Source organism: Giraffa tippelskirchi, chromosome 5, assembly GCF_054371585.1.
Source record: "Giraffa tippelskirchi isolate mGirTip1 chromosome 5, T2T-mGirTip1v1.2.pri, whole genome shotgun sequence".
Lineage (NCBI taxonomy): Eukaryota > Metazoa > Chordata > Mammalia > Artiodactyla > Giraffidae > Giraffa > Giraffa tippelskirchi.
In genome coordinates, this window is record NC_137279.1 from 153,306,740 (window position 1) to 153,333,499 (window position 26,760).

Here is a 26,760-nt window from a genome sequence, read left to right on the forward strand (position 1 = left end):
TGGATATGATGTTCTGAGTCAGAGGTGCAAAGGCAAGGAGCAGAGTCTGGAGCCAGAAACCTGTAACCCACTATCTATGTGAAAGTGTGAAAGTTTCCACATCTGTAAAATGGGAATACTTATAACTGGTTCACTGGGTTTTTAAAGAGTTATAGAGTATAACAACGATACCCAAGGGCCAAGTACATAGTAGGGGCTCAATGATTTTTATTCACATGGGACATACACGGAAGGGATTACAACAAACATTTAGAGTTTTTAAAAAAGCTAAAGTCTAATTTTGCCCTGTTCTTTAGCCTATACCATGGAAAAAACTTTCTGCATGGGTTTGGATTGCTGTTCGTAAAACTGAGATCTAATCATAGGGATACATAATCTTTTTCAATGCTTTCATTTAGGTCCCTTCAACCAGGTGAAAAGGGCCTCTCTAAAGAGACATCTCACAGATGAGAGAAGAGTCTGGCCAGGCGGCTGGCCCCAGAGCATTCTGCTAGTGACTGGCCAGGTGGGGACTCTGAGTCTACTACAGAGGCCCCAGACAAGTGCTGAGGAGAAAAGGAGAATTCACCCCTATGCAAGACCAAGTTAAGATTCTTCAATATCTTAATCACAGAAGGTCCGCTTTTGAGCCCAGAGTCACTCCCGCGGGCCTTGTCCAAGGCTAGAGGGGTGCCCGCTGCCCTTTCCACAAGCCACCCGCGCATCCTGCACTGAGCACGCCCACCATTCAACAAGCTCAGTGGAGGATGAATCTGAGCGCCCCCTCCCCTCCATCTGACCTCCAACCCCAACCCAGCACCCTCCTGCGAATAGCCTGCCAGGACCTTGGTGAGGAGGGGTCGTCCCTCAACCCCCCTCCACGGGAGAAGTGAGGCACACAACCTCGGGGTCGCTGGTGCCCCCACCCCACCGAGCCCCGGTCACTCACCGCTCGCCTCGCCTGCCCGCGGGCCCGCTGCGGGGCGGCGCGGAGCCGGTGGCCAGGGTGCTGTGGAGCGCACGTGCCGCGCAGGCCGAGTGCGCTCCCGGCGTCCAGATCCCGGCGCCTACCCCGCCGCCGGCCCGGGGGTCGGTGCTCCAGCGCCGGGGCGCGTGGGGACGTGAGGCGGGCGGGGCCCGGGCCGTGGCGGTGGCGGGGACCGTCAGCGGAGGGAAAGCGGCTGCGCGGTCAGCGGTGGAAGCCGGTCGGCAAGGCTCGGGTTCCTCCCTGGCGAGCTGTGTCCGTGTGTCCCGGAGCAAGGTAATTACCGCTCCACACCTCTGCTTCCCCTTCGGTACACGCGGGTAGGAAAGCCTGGCTCATTAGCCTGAGCGAGGGCTCACCGGGTTGGGGAGGTGAAGTAAGCGCCAGGGTGTGAAAAGCACCCCAGAATCGTTCTTGCCACAGGAAAGCGGCACTTCGTTGACACTCTTTAGAGAACTTTCCTCAGAGAGGTTCTTCCTCTGTGCTTGCCCAGCGCTTACGACACCGCGGTTTCCAAACGGGGCTGTGTGAAAGACTGGATGTAGGAAGAAAATACTAGAACTTTCACTGGTGTTTGGTAACTAAAAAGTAAGGGAAAATGTACATTTAATAGTTGGGATGACCCCTACCCTAAATGGTCCCATGTCCCATATGTTGTTTTTTTTTTTTTAAACACTTATCTATTTATTTGGCTGAATCAGGTGCGGATCGTTAGTTGGGGTATGTGGGATCTAATTCCCCCTCCAAGGGTCGGACCGGAACCCCTACAGTGGGTACCTGGAGTCTTAGCCACTAGACCATCAGGAAAATCCCATGTTCCATAGGCTGTAAGTGGGGTTCTGAGGGAAAAGGGAAAGCTGCCCAAAATGCAGAGGGGATGACAGAGGTGACTTTACTTACGACAATATTTCATTGAATCTAGGAATTCAACTGTAAGACCATTTTTTTATGTACTAGGAAGAAATAAAAAGAACTGTCATATAAAACTTATGACATAATGCTTCCTTGTCACTTAGAATATTTGTAATTACACTCTTATTTTAAAAACACCCCTTTTAGGCTGATTAGACATATGTGTTTATTATCTGTCACTCTTGCTCATTCAAAAAGAAAAAAATTAATTTGTTTAAAATAGCCTTTAGATACCTTCACATTCAGTGATCACACTCCTGATCACTTTTTGGGTTTCACCTGATATCATCCTTTGTGATATGAGTGTTGATATCATATCAACATATGATATCTGTGTTGTGATAAAAGAAAGCCACATTTCTTATAAGAACGTCCCACTATCACCCCTGGGATGTTCTTCCCTTCCTCTGGAACCAGTCCAGGCTCACTAAGCATGTGCAAAGTTAACTACCTTACCATACTGTTCGGGTGGTAGGCATAAGACACCTCCCAATTTTGGAGCTGTTAAATATGAAAAGTGTGCATCTTAGAACTGACAGTATACAATTACTTTTCTGAGACTGTGACATTGAAGTTCACACACTCCAACAATTTGTCTATGTGAATATGTTGTTAAAAAACAAATCCTTAAATTGTAGAATCTTAACATCACTGTGTAGTGAGATAGTGACTGTGAAAATTATTTGCAACAAAGTTAAAAGAATTCAATTATTATTATTAATTTTTTACCAAAGAAGGCAAATATTTTAAACTTGCCTATCTTTTCTGTAATAATATCTCTTAGTAGTATGTTACCTAATATACTTCTGGAAAAAAATAAAAAAGTTTGTTTATCCCTTCAAGTAAATATACATTTCCACACTGAGTGAGAAAGTGCAATAAAGAGAAAATTTGAAAACAAGTATTTCAAAATATTACCATTATTGGGGGCTTTTTTTGCTAAAATTATGTAACTTCATCTGTCACCTACAAAAAAGCACTTTAAAATACTTACTAACAAGTATTTTATATTTTGTTTCAATCTTTCAATTGAGTGAGTGAGTTTTGAACCCTTTGTTTAAAAGTATGAAAATAGAGCAACTTCTACTCAGTTTGAAAGGACACCTAATCAGTATCAGGGGTAGAAAAATTATGGTAACCAAATGCTAATAATAAGCTTGTATGATTCATGAATTAGCTTATTTTTCTCTTATTTTTAGTGAGAAGAAAGGCTTTTAAATATTTTGTCAATAAATTATCAAAATGTATTTTGTTCTATCTCATTTTAAAATTAATTTATATTTTAGTGTACATTTTACAATATATATGTGGTAACTGTATTTGCAAAATATACTTATTATGGATATATAAAATTTATAAGTTAATTTAAAAAATTGAACATATATTGGGGATATATGCTCAAATCCCATTAATTTTAAAAGCCATGCATGGACTAAAATATTTAAAAACCACTAGTCTGTTAACCTCTAACTGCATCGTGTTACAAAATTGCTGAGTCAGACACAAAATGGTGTTCCAGTGCATCTGAGCCATTTTCTGTAGGGGAACAGATGAGAGGTAATGGAGAAAGAACTTGAATTTGTTGAGCAGCAGAACAAATTATGAGAAAACTTTAAGATGCAGGCAACAATGATAACCTTCATTATCCTCTTTTCCCAAGATGCAAATAAATCAGAAGATGACTAATCTTACATGAGTATTATTAGAGAAATCATCATCTTCTAAATCCATCAGTATATCATTCAATTAAATATATCCCTCAATTAAATATTGAAGGAAGGCTTGTGTTAATAGTTATTAATAACAGGGGTGCTCCCATCCTCCCTGAATCCTCCTTGTTACCGTAAGCTCCACAATTGCAAGGACCACATGCCTTATTTACTCCCTTATCTCCAGCACTTGGGACAGTGAGTGGTACAGAACAGGGGCTCAACAATATTTGCTGAGTTGAACTGACTTGTTCTGGAGAAATCTCATTCGCTGTGATCAACCAAAATTATAAGTGATGTTGAATCTTCAAATTTGCAACAGAAATTAAAAAAGGAATAGCTGGAAAATTATATATAGTAGGTTTTTTTTTTTTTTTTTTTTTTTTTTTTTTTTAGTAATTCAGTGACCCTTCCATATGGAATCTAACCATCAGTCAATATCTTTCTGTTTTCTTTCTTCATTTCTCTTCCTTTCCTTCCTCCTTCTTCTTTTAATATCTGGGGAGTTTCCCTAGTAAATACGTGGTGGTTGTCTGTGGTTACCTGTCTAGTTTGAGAAAAGAAAATCTTGCTTCTGTATTTTCTGAGAACAAGCCCTAGATAATGAAGAAAGCCTAGTGACGCAAGAACCTGACATACAAACCAAATTATCCACATATCATTATTAGGATGATTTTTAAGTCTGTAGATGTGAGATGGCCGTCTGTGTAGCTAGAGCTAGATGATGCACTTGCAAATCAAAAGCTCAATTAAGTGAATAACCACAATGACAAATACTTTTCTAGGAAATACTAGTTCAGTTTCCATTTCTAGTATTTTTCCATTCCTTTAAATGTCTATTTTGGTTCATTGTTGATATCAAAAGTCCTGAAAATACAGTGTGCTATGAATAACTGAGTGTCATTTGTCGATAAATACTGAGATGGTTGCCAACATAGTGATTTAGTGCATCAGACAAATGTTGGCACCAGTTAAACTTGGTAAGAAGTTTCAGACATATATTTTTAAACTTTTATTTTAAGAAGGAGATTAGAATCTAAAATGAATTATTCACCCTTACTACTTCACTTCACGAAAGTTCCATTTCTGAAAGTTTTTGATTAGTTATCAATTTTACTCATCTGTCCAAAGTGTTACATTTACAAGACCCAAATAAAACCCCTAAATATAATTGTACTGTCTTATGTTGAAAGGCTTACATAGAACATTGTGGTGCAAAATACTTAAATTATTAGTAATCCTCAAAGATTCTTAAAATGTAGAGTTGTAACTTTGCCACAACTAACATTCAGCAAGCACAGATGTTGTTTATAGATGAACAAACCACATGAAAGATGCCATGTCTTGTATAGGAGCAATGCATTTTCAAGAGATTTTTAGGTTGCCAGAAGCCTTGTTAAATGAAAATAAATATCAAAAAGTAAAATGAGACATGGGGCAAATTTAAAACACTGACAGCCACAGGGTCCCACACAACATAAATTTGATTCACAGTCTGACTCCGCTTTTCTCAACAGCTAAATCTAACAGACATGATATGCAGGATTCACAGATTCCATCATGTGATAACTTGTAACCTGGGTATCAGAAGCAGAACTTCTGTGGCTCAAGAGAAAGTGTATTGTAGGTTCTCCTAAAGAGGAGAGTGATTCACATGAAAGACAGGTTTCTCACAAACGTTCCTACACAAAAATCACACAGTAGTTATTTAAGTTAGTTAGTTATAGATTTGCTCAATGAAAGTCCAGTGAAGGACATTCTGGAACATAGATGCTCGGTGAGCATTAATATTCTTTTCTGTGTATCAGTCTTTCGTTGTCATTGTTCAGTCACTAGGTTGTGTCCTACTCTTTGTGACGCCATGGACTGCAGCATGCCAGGCTTTCCTGTCCTTCAGTATCTCCTGGAGTTTGCTCAGACTCATGTTCATTGAGTCAGTGTTGCTATCTAACCACCTTATCTTCTGTCACTTCCTTCCCTTCCTGCTCTCAGTCTTTCCCAGCATTAGGATCTTTTCCAGTGAGTTGGCTCTTCGCATCAGGTGGTCAAGATATTGGAGCTTTGGCTTCAGCATCAGTCCTTCCAATTAATATTCAGTGTTGATTTCTTTAGGATTGACTGGTTTGATCTCCTTGCATCTGCCTTTTAGGCTCCAAGTATCTCTTTGCTCTATGCTTCCCATATATAAAAAATACTCTCTGATTTCTGAAATGAGACAGCTTCTAGTCCTGTCCCTTCAATTATCCAGCTCAGAGCCAAGTTCTCTGGGTAGTGAGCAGTAGTGGCTGCCTCCTTGGCGATGACTTCTCTGGTCTACCACCTATAATCCCCGAATACATGTTACCTGCACCCCTACTCCCTCACCCACAATATAAAGTGGTGGAACAGGAGCAATGAATGCTCCACTTTGGAAAGGAAAAAAAATGTGAAATACCAGAAGTTATTGGTCTGAAGCACTGCTATCTGCTGGGTGATGTATTAACATAGAGTTTTTGATTTTAGCCTATAGGACCTCTATTAAAACTGAGAAAGAAAGAATCTCAATTAAATATCCTTTGTTATAAGTTAAACACAGTAGAGTAATAATAGGATAAATTAATAATTTGTCCTCTCCTCTCTAGTCTCTCCCCCTAAAGTAATAGTTTTGTGAGAATCTTTCCACATTTTTCTTCATGCCTATGTAAATGTATAAAAGTATGATAAGGCTTTTTTCTACTTTAAACAAAAATTGAGTCAGTCTATCTATCGATCAATCTTTTGTTTTTCTTTACCACATGGCATAAACTTTATTCCACAACATACATAACAGATCTATTCATTTTTTAATAGCTACAAGTATTCCATACTATGTAAATTCTTTTATTTATAGGTCTTCAGTTTTTTTTCCAATTTTCCTCCAAGGAAAAATACAACATACTCACCAAAATAAAAATATTCCTAAATATAAACATGTACAAATGTATAGTGCTTTTATTTGTGTGTAATAAAATCTCATGTGTGCCTTGTTGAATCAAGGGGTTTGAGCTTATTCACTGTAAAGGATTATGTCAGGTTATTGTCCAAACTATAGTAATTACACTCCTACTAGCATACTGCATCATCACTAAGAGTGAATGCTATCCATCTTCTGTAATTTTTATCAATGTAACAGATGAGAAATGGTATTACATTGCTTTAAACCATATATCCTTGACTATGAACATCTTTCACGTGTCTGTTAGATTTTACAAATATGTATTATTAATTTATCTCAGCTTACCTTCAAATAATGTATAATGCATGCACTTTACAACAGTATACTTCTATCTTCATATCTCTAGTCTCTTCTTTCAAAGTGATGAGAACTATTAAGATTTTTTAAAATAATTTTATTTATTTATTGGTTGCGCTGGGTCTTTGTTGGTGCATGGGCTTTTTCTCTAGTCACAGAGAGCAGGGGCTACTCTCTAGTTGTGGGGCAGTGGCTTCTCTTGTTGCAAAGCACAGACTCTAGGGCGCTCGAGCTTCAATAGTTGTGGCACATGGGATAAGTAATTGCAGCTCTCAGGCTCTAAAGCACAGGCTCAATAGCTATGGCACACAGGCTTAGTTGCCCTGTGGCATGTGGGATCTTCCCGGACCAGGAATTGAACCTGTTTCTCCTGCATTGGCAGGCAGATTCTTTACCACTGAGCCACCAGGGAAGCCCTCAAGATTTTTTTACTTAGAGCTATTAAGATTTACTTAGCAACTTTTGTTTTTTATTTATTTTATAACTGGAAGTTTGTACCTTTTGAACACCTTCACCAATTTCACCCACCCTCCATCCTCTGCCTCTGTCAAATACCAGTCTGTTGTCTGTATTCATCAGGTCAGTGTTTGGTTGGTTGATTTTTAGATTCCATGTATAAGTGAGATCATACAGCATTGTTTTTCTCTATTTGACTTATTTAACTTAGCATGCCCTCAAAGTCCATCCACAGTGTTGCTAATGGCAGTAATTCCTTCATTTTTATGGCTGAATAATATTACATGATATTACATCCAGCCACAGGACTGGAAAAGGTCAGTTTTCATTCCAATACCAAAGAAAGGCAATGCCAAAGATCATTCAAACTACCGCACAATTGCACTCATCTCACATGCTAGCAAAGAAATGCTCAAAATTCTCCAAGCTAGGCTTCAACAGTACATGAACCAAGAACTTCCAGATGTTCAAGCTGGATTTAGAAGAGGCAGAGGAACCAGAAATCAAATTGTCAACATCCATTGGATCATAGAAAAAGCAAGAGAATTCCAGGAAAACATCTGCCTCATTGACTACACTGAAGCCTTTGACTGTGTACATCACAACAAGCTGTGGAAGATTCCTAAAGAGATGGGAATGCCAGATCACCTTACCTGCCTCCTGAGAAGTCTGTATGCAGGTCAAGAATGAGCAGTGAGACCCAGACATGGAACAACAGCCTGGTTCCAAATTGCGAAAGGAGTACGTCAAGGCTGTATACTGTCACCCTGCTTATTTAACTTATATGCAGAGTATATCATGTGAAATGCTGGGCTGAATGAAGCACAAGCTGGAATCAAAATTGCCGGGAGAAACATCAATAACTATGATATGCAGTTGACACCACCCTTACGGCAGAAAACAAAGAGGAATTTAAGAACCTCTTTATGAAAGTGAAAGAGCAAAGTGAAAAAGCTAGCTTAAAACTCAACATTCAAAAAACAAAGACCATCCGGTCCCATCACTTCATGGCAATTAGATGGGGAAACAACAGAAATAGTGACAGACTTTATTTTCTTGGACTCCAAAATCACTGCAGATGGTGACTGCAGCCATGAAATTAAAAGACGCTTGCTCCTTGGAAGAAAAGTTATGACAAACCTAGACTGCTTAGTAAAAAGCAGAAACATTACTTTGCCAACAAAGGTCTGTCTAGTCAAAGCTATGGTTTTTCCAGTCGTCATGTATGGATGTGAGAGTTGAACTGTAAAGAAAGCTGAGTGCCGAAGAATTGATGCTTTTGAACTATGGTGTTGGAGAAGACTCTTGAGAGTCTCTTGGACAGCAAGGAGATACAACCAGTCCATCCTAAAGGAAATCAGTCCTGAGTATTCATTGGAAGGACTGATGCTGAAGCTGAAACTCCAATACTTTGGCCACCTGATGTAAAGAACTGAGTCATTGGAAAAGACCCTAATGCTGGGAAAGAGTGAAGGCAGGAAGAAAAGGGGACGACAGAGGATGAGATGGTTGGATGGCATCACTGACTCAATGGACATGAGTTTGAGTAAACTCCGGGAATTGATCATGGACAGGGAGGCCTGGAGTGCTGCAGTCCACGAGGTCGCAAAGAGTCTGACATGACTGAGCCACTGAACTGAACTGAACTGATTGCTGTATAAATATAATACTGTTTTTACTTTTATTTCCCTCTCAACATCGTGTTTTTATGATCAATCCACACTGTTGCACGTAGCTTTGGTTCATTGTTTCAGCCTGCTGCATAGCATTCCTTCAAAAACATAATCCACATTTCCTCATTCATTTTCATATTGATGGGCTTCTCAGGTGCTTCCGACTCCTTGCTACCACAAATAATATGTTGAACATCTTCATGTATGTCTTTTGTGCATGTATGTGAATGTTTCTCTAAGGTGTGCACCCAGAAATATCAATAGAAGTGCTGAGTGGTAAGTGATGTACATGCTCAATTGATAAACTATGTTTTGTTTATCCATTCATTAACTGATGGGCATTTGAGTTGTTCCTATATTTTGTTCGAATGATGATGCTGTAAGCATTCACATAGGGCTTCCCTGCTGGCTCAGCAGTAAGGAATGCACCTGACAGTGCAGGAGATGTGGGTTAGATCCCTGGGTCAGGAAGACCCCCTGGAGAAGGAAATGGCAACTCACTCCAGTATTCTTGCCTGGGAAATCCTATGGAAAGAGGAGCCTGCTGGTGTACAGTCTGGGGGGTTGCAAAAAGTGGGACATGACTTAGTGACTAAATAACAACAAGAATAACATGAGCATTCATGTACAAAATTATGTGTGGACATATGCTTTCATTTCCCTTGGGCATATTCCTGGGAGTGAAATTGGTCTAATATAGTAACCGTATGTTAAGTTTTTGAGAAATGTCCAATATGTTGCCAAGGTGGCTGAATCATTTAACGTGTCTAGCATCAGCAGTGTATAAAGATTCTTCTCTAAAACCTAGTGTCTGTCTTTTTTAGTTTAGCTATCCTACTGTGTGTGAAGTACCTCTTTGTGGTTTTTACTTGCGTGAGACCATTTTTAACCTATCATATTGGCATAGATCAAATTTTGAATAAACACTGAGATGCAGAGTATACTGGGGGAAGATAGGCACTAAGCCACACTGCTGGTGGGAATGTGAGTGAGTACAACCCTAGGGAGGTTTTTTTGGCCTACTTGTCTTATTTGTCAGTGTTTTAAATGCATATAACTTTTGACTTAATTCCTGTTCTAGCAATTTGAACTTGAGATATTTTTGCATATAAAGATGCGGAAAATGATTTATGTACAGGGATTTTCACAATAACATTGTTTGTACCAATATTAATTAGTGTGGGACTGGTTATGTAAATGGAATGCAATGCTACATTTTAAAAGAATGAGGCAATTTCATATATACTGATGTAAAATTATCTCCAAGATATATTGATATGTGAGGAAAGCTGAGATACTAAGCAATGTTCCACTCTGTTGTCATCTTATTCAACAAAAAGGAAAAAATATATTTTGCCTATGTATCCCTGGGGTATCTCTGAAAAAATGCATAAGAAACCAAGAGTGATTTCCACATTATAAGGAAAAGGGAATTAAGTGGCTGAGAAAGGGTAGAAGGGCATTTTAAAGTACTATTTCTTTCTTTTTGTATTTTAAATTTTTGAACTATATGTATGTTATACTTGTTTTATGAATAATTTTTACTTAAAAATTTCTACATATAGGTCTGACATTACTTATCATGTTAATTCCAACTTTATTTTTTGTTGCTATTATAAAATAAATCTTTTTATTATGTTTCTAATTGACATTGCTGGAACCTGGGGGCACTAATGTTGATTTTTATATACAGATCTTGTTCTGATAAATTATTATAACAATCTTTTATAATAGTTTATCTTATTGGTTTTATAATTTATCTTATTTTATGTAAATATATCACTGAAAAATTTGCAAATTTTATCTCTTCTAATTCTTTTTAATTATCTTATTGTATTAGTTTGATGGAGTTTTCCTTGTACAGTTTTCACTAACAAAGTCAACCTCATGTGGTCCAGAAGATTATTCAAGCTTTCCATCAAGCCTGGATCTGAGTCTATGTGCTTATTCTTCTCACAAGTAGTAAAAATCGAGAGCCGAACATCTCAATTTCCTTCACCCATGTGAGTTATTTTGCTTTAGCTCCTACTTAGTGCTCTTACTTTGGGCCTATCTTCATTTCTGGCAAATGAGGTTGTTCTTTCTTGCTTTTGGCTTGGCTATGTATTTTAAACAATTAAAAAAAAATTCAAATTTTCTATGTGTTTGGAGTTGGAAGCAGCTTCTTGTATCAGCTGCTGTATTATTATGAGGAAGTCTCCACCTCCCATGTACAGAATGTTTATGTCCTCCCTTCCCAAATTCGTATTGTTGAAGCCTTGATCCCCAGTGTGATGGTATTTGGAGGTAGCCTTTGGGAATAATAGGTTTGGATGAGGTCATGTGGATAGAGCCCCTATGAGGGGATTCGTGCTCTCTTATAGAGTTAAAGAAACCTAAGTTCTTTCTTCACATTATAAGGAAATCAAGATGAAGGCTTTCACCAGAACCTGACCATGCTTTCACCCTGATCTAAAACTTCCAGCCTCCAGAACTATAAGAAATAACTATTATTTAAGCCACCAAGTCTCCAGAATTCTTGCTATAGCAGCCCACACTACCTAAGACACCATCTGACCACTACCTCCTTTTAATAATTATTAGTGTACCTATTTCTTTTCCCAGTCACTCAAATGTGAATATATCTGTCAGAATTTTTTGAACCTCCTTGGTTCTCTTCATATTCTTTTTCCATTGGTGTGTTAGTATTCTACTGCTGCATCACAAATTGTCACCTAGATAACAGTTTAAAACAAGACTTATTTTTATTTCAGAGTTTTCATAGGTCAGGAGTCTGGGCATGGCTCAGCTGGGTTCTCTGTTGAGGATATCATGAGGCTGCAGCCATGGTGTTGACCAGGGCTGTGACATTATCTGAAGCATGCCATCTTCTTCCAAGCTCACAGGGTTGTCAGCAGAATTCATTTCCCTGCAGCTTTAGAACTCTTGGTGGCTTATTCCTTCAAGGCCAGCAGGAGAGTCTCTTTGAACTTAGGGAGAGCCTCAGTCCCTTTTAAATGGCTCAACTGATTAGCTCAGGTCTACCCAAGATAATCTCTTTTTTAAGTGATTCAACATAAACTGATTTGGGGCTTCAATTACAGCTGCAACATACCTTCACCTTTGCCATATAACGTAGCGTAATTACAAATTACAGGAGTGATATCCTACCACTACTACCATTTTCTACTGGTTAGAAACAGGTCACAGGTTCCACACTCAAGAAAAAAGGATTACACAAAGGTACGAGTACAAGAGAGGGAGAATCGTGAGACTATCTTAGAAGCCTGTCTATTGCACTTAGTAATCTCACTATTGTTTTTGTTCAGTCACTCAGTTGTGTCTGACTCTTTGCGACCCAATGGACTATGGCACACCAGGCTTCCCTGTCATTCACCATCTCCTGGAGTTTGCTCAAACTCATGTCCATTGAGTCGGTGATGCTATCCAACCATCTTATCCTCTGTTGTCCCCTTCTCCTCCTCTCTTCAGTCTTTCCCAGCATCAGGGTCTTTTCCAATGGGTCAATTCTTCATATAAGGCGGCCAAAGTATTGGAGTTTCAGCTTCAGCATCAGTCCTTCCAATGAATATTCAGAACTGATTGCTTTTAGGATTGACTGGTTTGATCTACTTGCAGTCCATGAAATTCTCAAGAGTCTTCTCCAACACCACAGTTCAAAAGCATCAATTCTTCGGTGCTCAGCCTTCTTTATGGTCCAACTCTCACATCCATACATGACTGCTGAAAAAGCCATAGCATTGACTATATGGACCTTTGTTGGCAAAGTAATGTCTCTGCTTTTTAATATGCTGTCTAGCTTAGTCATAACTTTTATTCCAAGGAGCAAGCGTCTTTTAATTTCATGGCTGCAGTCACCATCTTCAGTGATTTTGGAACCCAAGAAAATAAAGGCTTTCATTGTTTCCATTGTTTCCCCATCTATTTGCCATGAAGTAATGGGACCGGCTGCCATGATCTTTGTTTTTCGAATGTTGAGTTTTAAGCCAGCTTTTTCACTCTCCTCTTTCACCTTCAAGAAGAAGCTCTTTAGTTCCTCTTCAATTTCTGCCATTAGGGTGGTATCATCTACATATCTGAGGTTATTGATATGTCTCCTGGCAGTCTTGATTCCAGCTTGTGCTTCATCCAGCCGGCATTTCACATGATGTACTCTGCATATAAGTTAAATAAGCTGGGTGACAGTATACAGCCTTGATATTCTCCTTTCCCAATTTGGAACCAGTCTGTTGTTCCATGTCCAGTTCTAACTGTTGCTTCCTGACATGCATACAGATTTCTCAGGAGGCAGGTAGTGTGGTCTGGTATTCTCATCTCTTTAAGAATTTTCCACAGTTTGTATTCAAACTGTGTTGTATTTGTGTGTATACAAACTGTGTTTGTGTGTGCAAACTGTGTTGTAATCTCATACTTGAATACTGTTTGAAATTCACTCTTCAGAAGGACTAAATCTCAAGTCTTTATCTTAAATTCAGTTTCTATTTCAATAACCAGTTCAACCATCTAATGAGCATTCTCTGCTTCTATGGCCCATTAGCATTTCAAACTTGATACAGAAAACTTTGATCAATGATGTATCTACTAATTTTAATATAAGGAATGATTGTCTACGTTCATAATGTAAACTTAGCCTTTGAAGTTGTGAGTTTCCTCTGCCTATACCCGTTCCATAAGCTGATCTTTTTCACTTCTTTAGGCCTAGCGCATTAAAAAGTTGAGTTTCATTTGCCAGGCACTCAGCTTGGCTGACTACTGAGTCCCTTACTGGTTGTACCTCAGGCTTCAGCATCCTCAGAAATTGCACAAGTTGTGCTGCTCAAAGGTCTCTCTAGAGTAGTCAAAACCATGCACACTCGAAGGTGTTCTGTATTTTCAAAACCCACCTTCCCTTCGCTCCTCTAAACCAGCTCTTTTTCAAGTAGGTCATAGGTTGCTTAGTGGTATCACCGTCCTTCAAACCATCTCATCTCACAACTTAAAGTAGTCGTGTATGAACTAAAGTAGGGATACTTAACAAGGGAAGGAATCTCCTGATTTACTATGCAAAGAAGTTTTTGTGAATGAGCATATGTGCTTTCCCCCCCGCCCCCCAGGAATGATGTCATTAGCTTTCTTTAGATTTTCAAAGGCATGCATAACTGAATAAAACTGATTTAGAATTAATTTTGTTTTTTCTCTCTCCTTCTTAACTTTTGCTGTGTTGTCAATTCCTTTTAACATGGCCACCTGAATAGTCTTAGTATTTCTATCATCACTACCAGCATCCTACTTCAGGTATTCATTGCCTTTGTATTATATTCCTAATTACTCTTTTGCCAATTTAATCTTCCTAAAGCCCATATTTGAACATGTGTTTAGCCACTCACCCATTCATTCAGTTTGTGGTGCCAGTTGCTAAGAAATACCAAGATGGGTAGACATTCCATATCTTCAGTCTTTTCCCATTTTGGTGAATAAAACAGATAATAAAAATTTTTTTTTTTAAGAAACAGCATATATGCAAGAGTAAGGTTTAGAATGTATAAACTTCTATGGGAATAATGAGAAGAGTATCTAACTCCTTTATACTGAGGGAATAAGAAACAGTTACATAGGATGTGACACTTGTGTTGGATGTGGAAGGATGAATAGGAACTTTCCAAAGGAGTGTCGAAAGATTGTCGATGGAGATGGATTATATGGTTAGATGTAAGGAATCAAGGTGTAGGCTGAGCTTGGAAAGGTTTAAATAATTTCTATGAAACATAAAGATGCCTGGGGAGAGTGCTGGGAAACGAGCTGACATGCGGGGTTGGTCAGATTGTAAGATTCTCATTTGTCTTTTGTGAGGACCCATGAACGATTCAACCGTCCATCCCATTAGTGGTAATTTGTTAAATGCCTGATATGGGTTGGATGTTATGATAGGCTCCACAGGAAAGAGATGATAAGAGGCACAAGTTGAATTTGCTAGAAGATAGAACTTAAATGTTTTCACTAGAAAAAAGGGAAATGTGTGAGTTAATTGATGTGTTAATTAACTTGATGAAGGGGAAATCCTTTCACAAATGTATGTATGTATCAAAATCATCATGTTGTACACTTTAAATATCTTACAATTTTATTTTCTCAACCATACCTCAATAAAGCTGAGGGAAAAAATATGTAGGTAAGTAATCATAATAGAGTTTGAAAAATTCTATGAATGTAGTCATCTTATAAAATGAGGAGGCAAATCAGGGAAACTTTTTGAAGAAAGATACTTGAGCCTAGGGTTTTGCACATAGAAGGCACACATTAAAGTTATTTACATGGCCAGGAGACTGGCTGGCTAGTGAGACAGGAGGGATCTTCCAGGTAGAAGACGAAGGAAGAGGCGTGTTATGTTTAGGGAAAGATGATTATCCTGAAGTATACAGAGAACTCCTGAAGCACTAAAAACATTGACCTAATTCTCTTTTTAAGTCTTCAAATAGGAAGAATGACCTGGAGGAAGGAGAGAATGGGTCCTTTGTGATTGGGGCAGAGAGATGCAGAAGAGAATATGGAATTAAGAGACATTTAGGAACCGACTTCAAAATAGGGCCTGACCAGGAGACTGTGAAATGTCACAGAAAGGGGGATAGTGAATTCAGCCTTGGACATGCTGAGTTTGAGGCAGTTTGGGACTATGATGGAGGATGTAGTAGCCAAGACATACAGCTGTTGAAGTCATTAGCATTAAGGTGGTAACTGAAAACAGGAAAGTACATGAGATCATCTAGGGAGATTTTATGAAGTCCTTGGGAACACTAGGGAACACTTAGAAACACTAATCTTGAAAGAATGTGAGAAAAAAGGGATAGAAAAGAAACAGTAAGAAATTAGGGAAAAATCAGGAAGACAAAGAGGCCATAGACACTGAGGAAAGAACTCACTTAGAAACTCAAGAAACTGTACAAAATGATAAGTACTGCTTCAGAGGAGTACTTTTAGTCCTTAAATTCATTTGTAAAATATTTATTGGGAGCCTAGCCTGTGTTAGGTTCTAAACATTAAGAATAAGAGCAATTCTAAATATTAAGGATGGAAATTCAGAGTTTGGTAGTTTACATTTTGGTAGAGGAATATTTATATAAGTAAATATGTACAGTGAATTATTTAAGGCGTTTGATAAAATTTTCCATGAGGTACCCAAAGAATGCTAATACAGGAGAGACCAATTCTACCTGTAGAAGGCAGGGGAAAATGAAAGGATTCACATAAAGGTGACATATGGAAAGCATTCATTGAATTTGGCATAAGAGGAGTTTTTTAGAGGTAAGGGAAAAAGTCAAATTGTAGTTGGTAAGGAATAAATGAGAAATAAGCAAGAAATGTAAGTTAGTCTTTCAAGAAATTTGGCTCTGAAAAGAAAGATAATTTCAGGTTCTGCCTTCTTCTGTCTCAACTTCTCTCTACTGCTTCTGCTTCTGGTGACTTCTGTCTGTATGTCTGTAATGATCATGTTTTTATTTATTTATACACTTATCATTGATGTATAGTTGATTTACAATATTGTGTTAGTTTCAGGTATACAGCAAAGTGGTTCAGATATGCCATATATTCTTTATCCATTCATTTGTTGATGGACACTTAGATCGCTTCCATGTCTTGGCTATTGAAAATAGTGCGGCTATGGACATGGGGTGCATATATTTTCAAATTAGAGTTTTTCTTTTTTCCAGATACATGACCAGTAGTGAGATTGCTGGATCATATGGTGGTTGTATTTTTAGTTTTTTAAGGAAATTTCATACTGTTTTCCATAATGACTGCACCAATTTACCAACAGTGTAGGAGAGTTCCTTTTTCTCCACACCCTCTCCAGCATTTATTATTTGTAGATTTGTTGATGATGACCATTCTGACCAGTGTGAGGTGGTAACTATAGTTGTGATTTGAATTTCTCTAACAATTAGAGATGTTGAGCATCTTTTCATGTGCCTGTTGGCTGTGGGTATGTCTTCTTTGGGAAAATGTCTATTTAGATCTTCAGCTCATTTTTTGATTAGATTGTTTTTTTTAAATTAATGTTGAGTTGTATGAGCTGTTTGTATATTTTGGAAATTAAACCCTTTCCAATTGAATTATTTGCAAATATTTTCTCCCAGTCCATAGTTTGTCTTTCATTTTGTTTATGGTTTCCTTTCTGTGCAAAAGCTTATAAATTTGACAATCATGTTTTTTGTTTTTGTTTTTCACTTCCTGTGTTTTATGATACTTTGACATTTTGGGGGCTTGCTGACGCAAGGAGAGACTGCCCCTCCCAGGGCTAGCTAATTCCTAAGAGAGTAAACAATTTGCCTTCAAACACTCTTTTCATATATAAATAATATATCCTATGGTTTATATCCTAGCTGCTATAATAACAAAATGCCATAAACTGGATGGCGTAAACAGCACATATCTACATAGAGTTCTGGAGACTGGGGAGGTCAAGATCAAGGTGCCAGCAGATTTGTTCCTGGTGGGAAGTCTCTTCCTGGCTTGCTTATGGCTGCCTTTCTGCTGTGTGCTCAGTTGGTCTTTCCTTGGCCCGTTCTCATGGAGACAGCTCTCTCCCTCTCTTCCTCTTCTGACAAAGACTCTAATCCCATCAGGAAGGTCCTACCCTCATGACTTAATCTAAGCCTAATTATGCCCCAGGAAGAATGATGGGATGGAGCCAAAGCAAAAACGATACCCAACTGTGGATGTGACTGGTGATAGAAGCAAAGTCCGATGCTGTAAAAGAGCAATATTGCATAGGAACCTGGAATGTTAGGTCCATGAATCAAGGCAAACTGGAAGTGGTCAAACAGGAGATGTCAAGAGTGAATGTTGACATTCTAGGAATTAGCGAACTAAGATGGACTGGAATGGGTGAATTTAACTCAGATGACCATTATATCTACTACTGTGGGCAAGAATCCCTTAGAAGAAATGGAGTAGCCATCATGGTCAACAAAAGAGTCCGAAATGCAGTACTTGGATGCAATCTCAAAAACGACAGAATGATCTCTGTTCGTTTCCAAGGCAAACCATTCAATATCACGGTAATCCAAGTCTATGCCCCGACCAGTAACGCCGAAGAAGCTGAAGTTGAACGGTTCTATGAAGACCTACAAGACATTCTAGAACTAACACCCAAAAAAGATGTCCTTTTCATTATAGGGGACTGGAATGCAAAAGTAGGAAGTCAAGAAACACCTGGCGTAACAGGCAAGTTTGGCCTTGGAGTACAGAATGAAGCAGGGCAAAGGCTAATAGAGTTTTGCCACGAGAACGCACTGGTAATAGCAAACACCCTCTTCCAACAACACAAGAGAAGACTCTACACGTGGACATCACCAGATGGTCAACACCAAAATCAGATTGATTATATTCTTTGCAGCCAAAGATGGAGAAGCTCTATACAGTCAGCAAAAACAAGACCGGGAGCAGACTGTGGCTCAGATCATGAACTGCTTATTGCCAAATTCAGACTTAAATTGAAGAAAGTAGGGAAAACCACTAGACCATTCAGGTATGACCTAGATCAAATCCCTTATGAGTATACAGTGGAAGTGACAAATAGATTTAAGGGAATAGGCCTGATAGACAGAGTGCCTGATGAACTATGGACAGAGGTTCGTGACATTGTACAGGAGACAGGGATCAAGAAAATCCCCATGGAAAAGAAATGCAAAAAAGCAAAATGGCTGTCTGAGGAGGCCTTACAGATAGCTGGGAAGAGAAGAGAAGCGAAAAGCAAAGGAGAAAAGGAAAGATATTCTCATCTGAATGCAGAGTTCCAAAGAATAGCAAGGAGAGAGAAGAAAGCCTTCCTCAGCGATCAGTGCAAACAAATAGAGGAAAACAACAGATTGGGAAAGACTAGAGACCTCTTCAAGAAAATTAGAGATACCAAAGGAACATTTCATGCAAAGATAGGCTTGATAAAGGACAGAAATGATATGGACCTAACAGAAGCAGAAGATATTAAGAAGAGGTGGCAAGAATACACAGAAGAACTGTACAAAAAAGATCTTCACGACCCGGATAATCACGATGGTGTGATCACTCACCTAGAGCCAGACATCCTGGAATGTGAAGTCAAGTGGGCCTTAGAAAGCATCACTACGAACAAAGCTAGTGGAAGTGATGGAGTTCCAGTTGAGCTATTTCAAATCCTCAAAGGTGATGCTGTGAAAGTGCTGTACTCGATATGCCAGCAAATTTGGAAAACTCAGCAGTGGCCACAGGACTGGAAAAGGTCAGTTTTCATTCCAATCCCAAAGAAAGGCAATGCCAAAGAATGCTCAAACTACTGCACAATTGCACTCATCTCACATGCTAGTAAAGTAATGCTCAAAATTCTCCAAGCCAGGCTTCAGCAATACGTGAACCGTGAACTTCCAGATGTTCAAGCTGGTTTTAGAAAAGGCAGAGGAACCAGAGATCAAATTGCCAATATCCGCTGGATCATCGAAAAAGCAAGAGAGTTCCAGAAAAACATCTATTTCTGCTTTATTGACTATGCCAAAGCCTTTGACTGTGTGGATCACAATAAACTGTGGAAAATTCTTCAAGAGATGGGAATACCAGACCATCTGACCAGTCTCTTGAGAAACCTGTATGCAGGTCAGGAAGCAACAGTTAGAACTGGACATGGAACAACAGACTGGTTCCAAATAGGAAAAGGAGTACGTGAAGGCTGTATATTGTCACCCTGCTTATTTAACTTATATGCAGAGTACATCATGAGAAATGCTGGGCTGGAAGAAACACAAGCTGGAATCAAGATTGCCGGGAGAAATATCAATAACCTCAGATATGCGGATGACACCACCCTTATGGCAGAAAGTGAAGAAGAGCTAAAGAGCCTCTTGATGAACGTGAAGGAGGAGAGTGAAAAAGTTGGCTTAAAGCTCAATGTTCAGAGAACTAAGATCATGGCATCTGGTCCCATCACTCCATGGGAAATAGGTGGGGAAACAGTGGAAACAGTGTCAGACTTTACTTTTTTGGGCTCCAGAATCACTGCTGATGGTGACTGCAGCCATGAAATTAAAAGACGCTTACTCCTTGGAAGGAAGGTTATGGCCAACCTAGATAGCATGTTTAAAATCAGAGACATTACTTTGCCAACAAAAGTCCGTCTAGTCAAGGCTATGTTTTTTCCAGTGGTCATGTATGGATGTGAGAGTTGGACGGTGAAGAAAGCTGAGCGCCGCAGAATTGATGCTTTTGAACTGTGGTGTTGGAGAAGACTCTTGAGAGTCCCTTGGACTGCAAGGAGATCCAATCAATCCATCCTAAAAGAGATCAATCCTGGGTGTTCATTGGAAGGTCTGATGTTGAAGCTGAAGCTCCAATACTTTGGCCACCTCATGCGAAGGGTTGACTCATTGGAAAAGACCCTAATGCTGGGTAGGATTGGGGGCGGGAGGAGAAGGGGACGACAGAGGATGAGATGGTTGGATGGCATCACCGACTCGATGAACATGGGTTTGGGTAGACTCCGGGAGTTGGTGATGGACAGAGAGGCCTGGCGTGCTGCAATTCATGGGGCCGCAGAGAGTCGGACACGACTGAGCGACTGAACTGAACTGAACTGAATTATGCCCCAAATGCTCACCTCCAAATACCATCACATTGGATGTTGGGACTTCAGCATATGAATTTGTGGGAACATAAACATTCAGTCCATAACGCTAACTAATTTAAAGTTCATATCCTTGAATACTTCCTTTACATAATTTTCACACATCAAGTCAATATTTCTTCTTTCTCAAACCACCCCATGTCCAAGTATCAGACAAGTAAAGACTGCTCTTATAGTCCAATGTGTGTGTGTTTAGTCACTTAGTTGTGTCTGACTCTATGTGATCCCATGGACTGTAACCCGCCAGGATTTTCTGTCCATGGGATTTTCCAGCAAGAATATTGGAGTGAGTTTCCATTTCCTCATTCAGGGGATATTCCTGACTCAGGTCTCTTGTATCTCCTGCCTGTAGCCCAGAGCCCACTGGAACTATTCAAGCTACCCAGCCCTAAACTTGCTAAAACTTCCCTACTCTGCCTTGTTCAGTCCTTTCCATGAGAACCCCCCAAAAGACTCTAGACCATGTTCTCCCCTCACTTTTACTGTCTCCTGACCAGTCCTGGAACTTTCCTATGTGGCCCAGCCTGGCAAGTACGCCCTCTTCCCTTGGGAACTGTGAGTAATAATGCTTTTTTCAATGGCATTGTCCTCTCTCTGTCATCACTCAATCACTTCTATAAAATAAATCCCAATTATAATCAAGACAATGGCTCAGATTTAATGCTACTAATGGGAGAAATTGTGATTAAATTTGTTAGTCACTGTAATAGTTCTTGCATGTGTGCATGCTTCTGTGCTCAGTCATGTCTGACTTAGCGACCCCATGGGCTATAGCCCGCCAGGTTTATCTGTTCATGGAATTTTCCAGGCAAGAATACTGGAGTGGGTTGCCATTTCCTACTTCAGGGGATCTTCCTGACCCAGGGATCAAACCCCTATCTCTTCTATCTCCTACATTGGCAGGTGGATTCTTTACGACTGCACGGCCCGGGAAGCCCTGTATTAGTTCTTAGGGCAGCCACAATGAGTTACCACAAACCAGGTGACCTAAGCAATGCAAATTCATTCTGTCACAGTTCTGGAGGCAACAAGTCTGAAATCAAGGTGGACAAGTGCTCCCTCTGAAGGCTTTAGGGAAGAATCCTTCTTTCCCAGCTTCTGGTGGCTCCCAGCATTCCTTGGAATTCTATGACTGTGACAACATCCAGTCTCTGTCTGTGTCTTCACAAATCTTCTTATGAGGACACTGGTCATTTGATTTAGGGCCCACCCTATGGGGGCTTCCCTGGTGGCTCAGCGGTAAAGAATCTGCTGCAATGCAGAGACCCGGGTTTGATCCCTGGGTCAGGAAGATCCCCTGGAGAAGGGAATGGCAGCCCACTCTAGTATTGATGTCTGGAGAATTCCATGAACAGAGGGGCCTGATGGGCTACAGTCCTTGGGGGTCAAAGAATCAGACACAACTGAGCGATTAACACTTTCACTAATCTCATGTGACTTTATCTTAACTTAGTTAATTACATATGCAAAGACCTTTTCCCCAAACAAGATCCTATTTTGAGGTTCTGGGTAGACATGAATTTGGGGGACAGTGTTCAATCCAGCACGTTCTCCAAACTGTTATGAGGCAGAGTTCTCACATTAGGCTGCTCACACAGAGTGCTCATTCTGCTCGCCTTGCTTACATTCAACAACCCAACTTTGAGATAGATAATTTCCTATCTAATTTAAACATACACAGATTAGGAGTTGTAAAAATGCCTTCAAAACATTGATTCTGTAGAGAACATATTTTAAAGGCTTGTTTGTTCACAGGTGTGCACTGCTTCCAATGGAGAAAGTTGAGATGGGTGATGGGGCTCCTTGATTAAGAGACAGTATCACTGGTTCCAAGGGACACCTGAGCACAGCTCAGCAGACCAGCCAGTGTGTCCTGACAGTGGGATCCTCTGAGAAAGTCATCTGAAAAGCTGACTCTGGTCATCTCTTCCCATCCACACCTGGTTTGTAAGAGTCCAAGAAAGACAATGACAATTTGCAGGACCAAGACCTGGAAATAAAGAAAGTCAAGATGTGTGAGCTTGGCATTTAAATTTCGTTTTAGAAATATGAGATAGATGTGTGCTGAGAAGTTCCATGAGGAGTCCCAGAAGCTGTAGGGACAAAAACAAAAATGGAGGAGCAAAAAGATGGAGCTCAGAAAAGGTTCCCTGGTAAATTCTCCATGCAGGTAGTTGGGATCCTGAAAGGCTTCATCCTGGGAGTCAAGGGGAATGGCAAATAGGCTTTACAAGAACTCCAGCCTAGCTCTGCATTATTTTAACCCCAGATTGAATTAAGATGATCTCCCTCTGGCCTAAATTCTTGCCAAAAGTAAAAGTCAACCCAGAGCCTCAAATTGCCTTCATATTTCTTCATGTACAATGTTTCAACTTCAATAAAAAAAGAATGAAGCCTACAAAAGTGACAACTGACCTAAACCAGAAAGAAATATGAACAGAGCCACAGGAGATACAAATGTTGGAGTTTTTAAACATGATTTTAAAATAACTATGAGAATGTGTTTAAGAAATTAAAGAACAAAGTGGATAATTTGTCAGAGAACTGAAAACTATAAGTCTGAATCCAATGGAAGTTCTAGAACTGAAAAATGAAAGGTAAGCACTGAATGGATTAATTTGATAGTAGATTCAGTGCAGCTAAAGAGAAAATAAAATTGAATATAGGTCAGAATAAAATATCCATACTGAAGCAGAGAGAGAGACAAAGCATGTAAGAGGCATAAGGAACATAATAAAAAGGTCTAATATGTAAAACTAGAGTCCATTGAGAGAGAAGAGGGCAAAGAAGACAGAATCCAGGATATATAAAGAGATTCTAGGGACTTCCCTGGTGGTCCAGTGGTTGAGACTTTGCCTTCCAATGCATGGGGAGCTGGTTTTATTCCTGGTCAGGGAGCTAGGATTCAACATGCCTTGTGGCCAAAAAACCAAAACGTGAGACATAAGCAATATTGTAACAAATTCAGTAAAGACTTTATAGCAGATAACTCAAAATAAAGATGGGCAAGAGACTTGAAGACACTTCTACAGAAGAGAGGGTTATGAGCTGAATCATGCACCCTCCCTTCAATGCATATGCTGGAGTCTTAACCCCCAGTTCCACAGAATGTGACTGTATTTGGATATAAGGCTCTTTAAAAGAGTAATTAAGTTAAAATGAGGTTATTCGGATGGGCCCTAATCCAATTTGACTAGTGTCCTTAGAAGAAGAGGAGATTAGGACACAGACATACATAGAGGGACAACCATGTAAAGACAAGGAGAACACAGCCATCTACAAGTCAAAGACAGAGGCCTCAGAAGAAACCAACACTGCTCGCACTTTGATCTCAAACTTCTAGCCTCCAAAATTGCAAGAAAATAAATTTCTATTGTTTAAACCACCTAGACTGTGGTACTTTGTTATGGCAGGCCTAGCCAGCTAATACAGAGAATATTCTTATATCCAGTCAATTTTCACAAAAAGGTATTCAACCTCATTTGTCATCAGGGAAATGCAGATTAAAACCACGGTAGGATACTACCACCGGAGAAGGCAGTGGTACCCCACTCCAGTACTCTTGCCTGGAAAATCCCATGGACTGAGGAGCCTGGTAGGCTGCAGTCCATGGGGTTGCTAAGAGTCAGATATGACTGAGCGACTTCAGTTTCACTTTTCCCATTCATGCATTGGAGAAGGAAATGGCAACCCACTCCAGTGTTCTTGCCTGGAGAATACCAGGGACGGGGGAGCCTGGTGGGCTGCCGTCTAAGGGGTCGCACAAGGTCAGACACGACTGAAGCGACTTAGCAGCAGCAGCAGCAGGATACCACCACACCCACCAGAATGGCTAAAATTTAAATGCCTGACTAAAATTTAAGTGCCAAAAAAGTTAACTATTACTATAATTGTCCACTCAGTTAACTGCTATTTGTTAAACATTGTCCCAGGCACTGTACAAAGAGTCCATTAACAAAATAGACACTGTCCCTACTCTCCTTGAGCTTGTGGTCTGGGAGGGAAGTGTGTGTTAGTTGCTCAGTTTTGTCTGACTCTTTGAGACCCTATGGACTGTAGCCCACCAGGCTCCTCTGTCCATGGGATTCTCCAGGCAAGAATGCTGGAGTGGATAGCCATTCCCTTCTCCAAGGGATCTTCCCAATCCAGGGAACCTGCATCACAGGTGGATTCTTTACCATCTAAGCCACCAGGGCAGACAACTAAATTAGTTAACAGAAATAATATGTGCCAAGTGCTATGACTGTGCTATGAAAGTGTGAGATGCCTTGGGACACGCAGCAAGAGTATCTAGCCTAATATGGGAGCAAAATCAATGGCAATTAAGAAGGATAAGCATTTCAGCGCTCTTCTAATGAGTCAGACAGAGATGTGTAGGCTCCACAAGCAGTCAAATAACTGGTGATCCTTCAAGGAGACAATTTTCAAATAAATGTTCAGCATTTGTTCAAAGATGAAGCTGAATCTCTTTGCAAGAAGAACAGAGAAGAACATCAATGTCTGCCTGAGCCTTTCTCAGACTGTTCACAACAATCTTGCTCTGGCTGCAAATTCATCAAAACAGAAACCTGCAGTGAAGGCTGGTTTCATGGATGTGGGACCTGTGAGGATGCACAGACCCCAAGCTTAAAAGTATCTTGCTCTTGGTTTAATGCTTTGCTTCACTAATTCTTGATAATTTTTGAATAAAGAGCTTCAATTCGTTTTGCACTGGACCCCTTAATTTATGTATCTGGCCTCGCCTGTAACTAACAACACTTGAGATCCTTAAACGGTAGTTTAACATATTCCTTGAGATTTTTATATGGATTATCGTGAATGCACACTGTCTGGGTCTATGCCAGATCTCTTGAGTCAGAATCTGCATTTTAGAAGTTCCCTGGCAATTTAATGCACTTTAAAGTGGGAGAAGTATTCACTGAGAATACCTCATCCCCCAGGGGTGCTGAGAGTGGAACTGATCCCACCTCTAACTCCTTGTCATGTGACTTTGCCTGGCCGATGAGAACATTGCATTCTCCAGCAACAGTGATTAATTGCATGCATGTGTGCTCAGTCTCTCAGTTGTGTTTGACTCCTTGCGATCCCATGGACTGTAGCCAGCCAGGCTACAGAATACTGGAACAGGTTGAAATTTCCTACTCCAGGGGGTCTTCCTGACCCAGAGATTGAATTCGAGTCTCCTGCATTGGCATCAGAGAAGGCAATGGCAACCCACTCCAGTGTTCTTCCCTGGAGAATCCCAAGTATGGGGGAGCCTGGTGGGCTGCCATCTATGGGGTCGCACAGAGTCGGACACGACTGAAGTGACGCAGCAGCAGCAGCATTGGCAGGCAGATTTTTTACCACTGCTCACCACCTGCGTAGCCCCAATGATTAATTAGCTTAGAGATAATGATGCAGGTTATTCGAAGGACCCTAAGTATTGGAATTCTTGTAGGAATTGCTCAGCTGAGACCACCTTTTTTCCCCCAGGTATGACTAGCTGTAAGAGTGACTTGATCATGGACACGATATGAGCTTGCAAATGAAAACAGCATTGCATAAGATCAAGCCAAGAGATGGGGAAGAACTGAGTCTTGATGACATCACCTTGGCTCCGGGGTCAAGAGGTGCTGCTGTGCTGTGCTTAGTTGCTCAGTCATGTCAGACTCTTTGCAACCCCATGGACTGTAGCCCGCCAGGCTCTTCTGTCCATGGGGATTCTCCAGGAAAGAATACTGGAGTAGGTTGCCATGCCCTCCTCCAGGGGATCTTCCCAACCACAGGATTGAACCCAGGCATCCCACATTTCAGGCAGATTCTTTACCATCTGAGCCACCAGGGCAGCCCAAAAATACTGGAGTGGGTAGCCTATCCCTTCTCCAGGGGATCTTGCTGACCGAGGAATCGAATTGGGGTCTCCTGCATTGCAGGTGGATTCTTTACCAGCTGAGCTACCAGGGAAGCACAGGTCAAGAGGTACTTGAAGTTTAATCTACCCTTGGATTTTTTAAGTTACCTTTTGTAATAAATTCTTATTTTCATTTAGGTTCATTTGAGTCAAGTTTTCTGCTCTTTGGTACCTGATCTATAAACCCCTTTCTATTCAATTTTACATAAAGTGACCCTCAGAAGTAGAGACGTATGTTTTGCTGCTATCATCTATA

General features: G+C 40.3%; 1 protein-coding gene and 1 long non-coding RNA gene across 2 annotated transcripts in view; one reads left to right on the forward strand and one right to left on the reverse strand.

Annotated features, from left to right (window-relative positions):
- The window catches only part of IL12RB2 (interleukin 12 receptor subunit beta 2), an 83,375-nt gene extending 81,990 nt beyond the window's left edge, over positions 1–1,385 (reverse strand). The window contains exon 1 of the mRNA XM_081490714.1: positions 929–1,385. The gene's annotated coding sequence lies outside the window, so the exon portion shown is untranslated. The remainder of the gene's footprint in view (positions 1–928) is intronic.
- LOC145506353 (uncharacterized) lies at positions 1,165–25,321 on the forward strand. The gene is made up of 4 exons (XR_014053793.1): positions 1,165–1,240; positions 10,826–10,988; positions 22,367–24,151; positions 24,679–25,321. It is a non-coding gene; the product is annotated as an uncharacterized LOC145506353 (long non-coding RNA).
- The last annotated feature ends 1,439 nt before the right edge of the window (positions 25,322–26,760 follow it).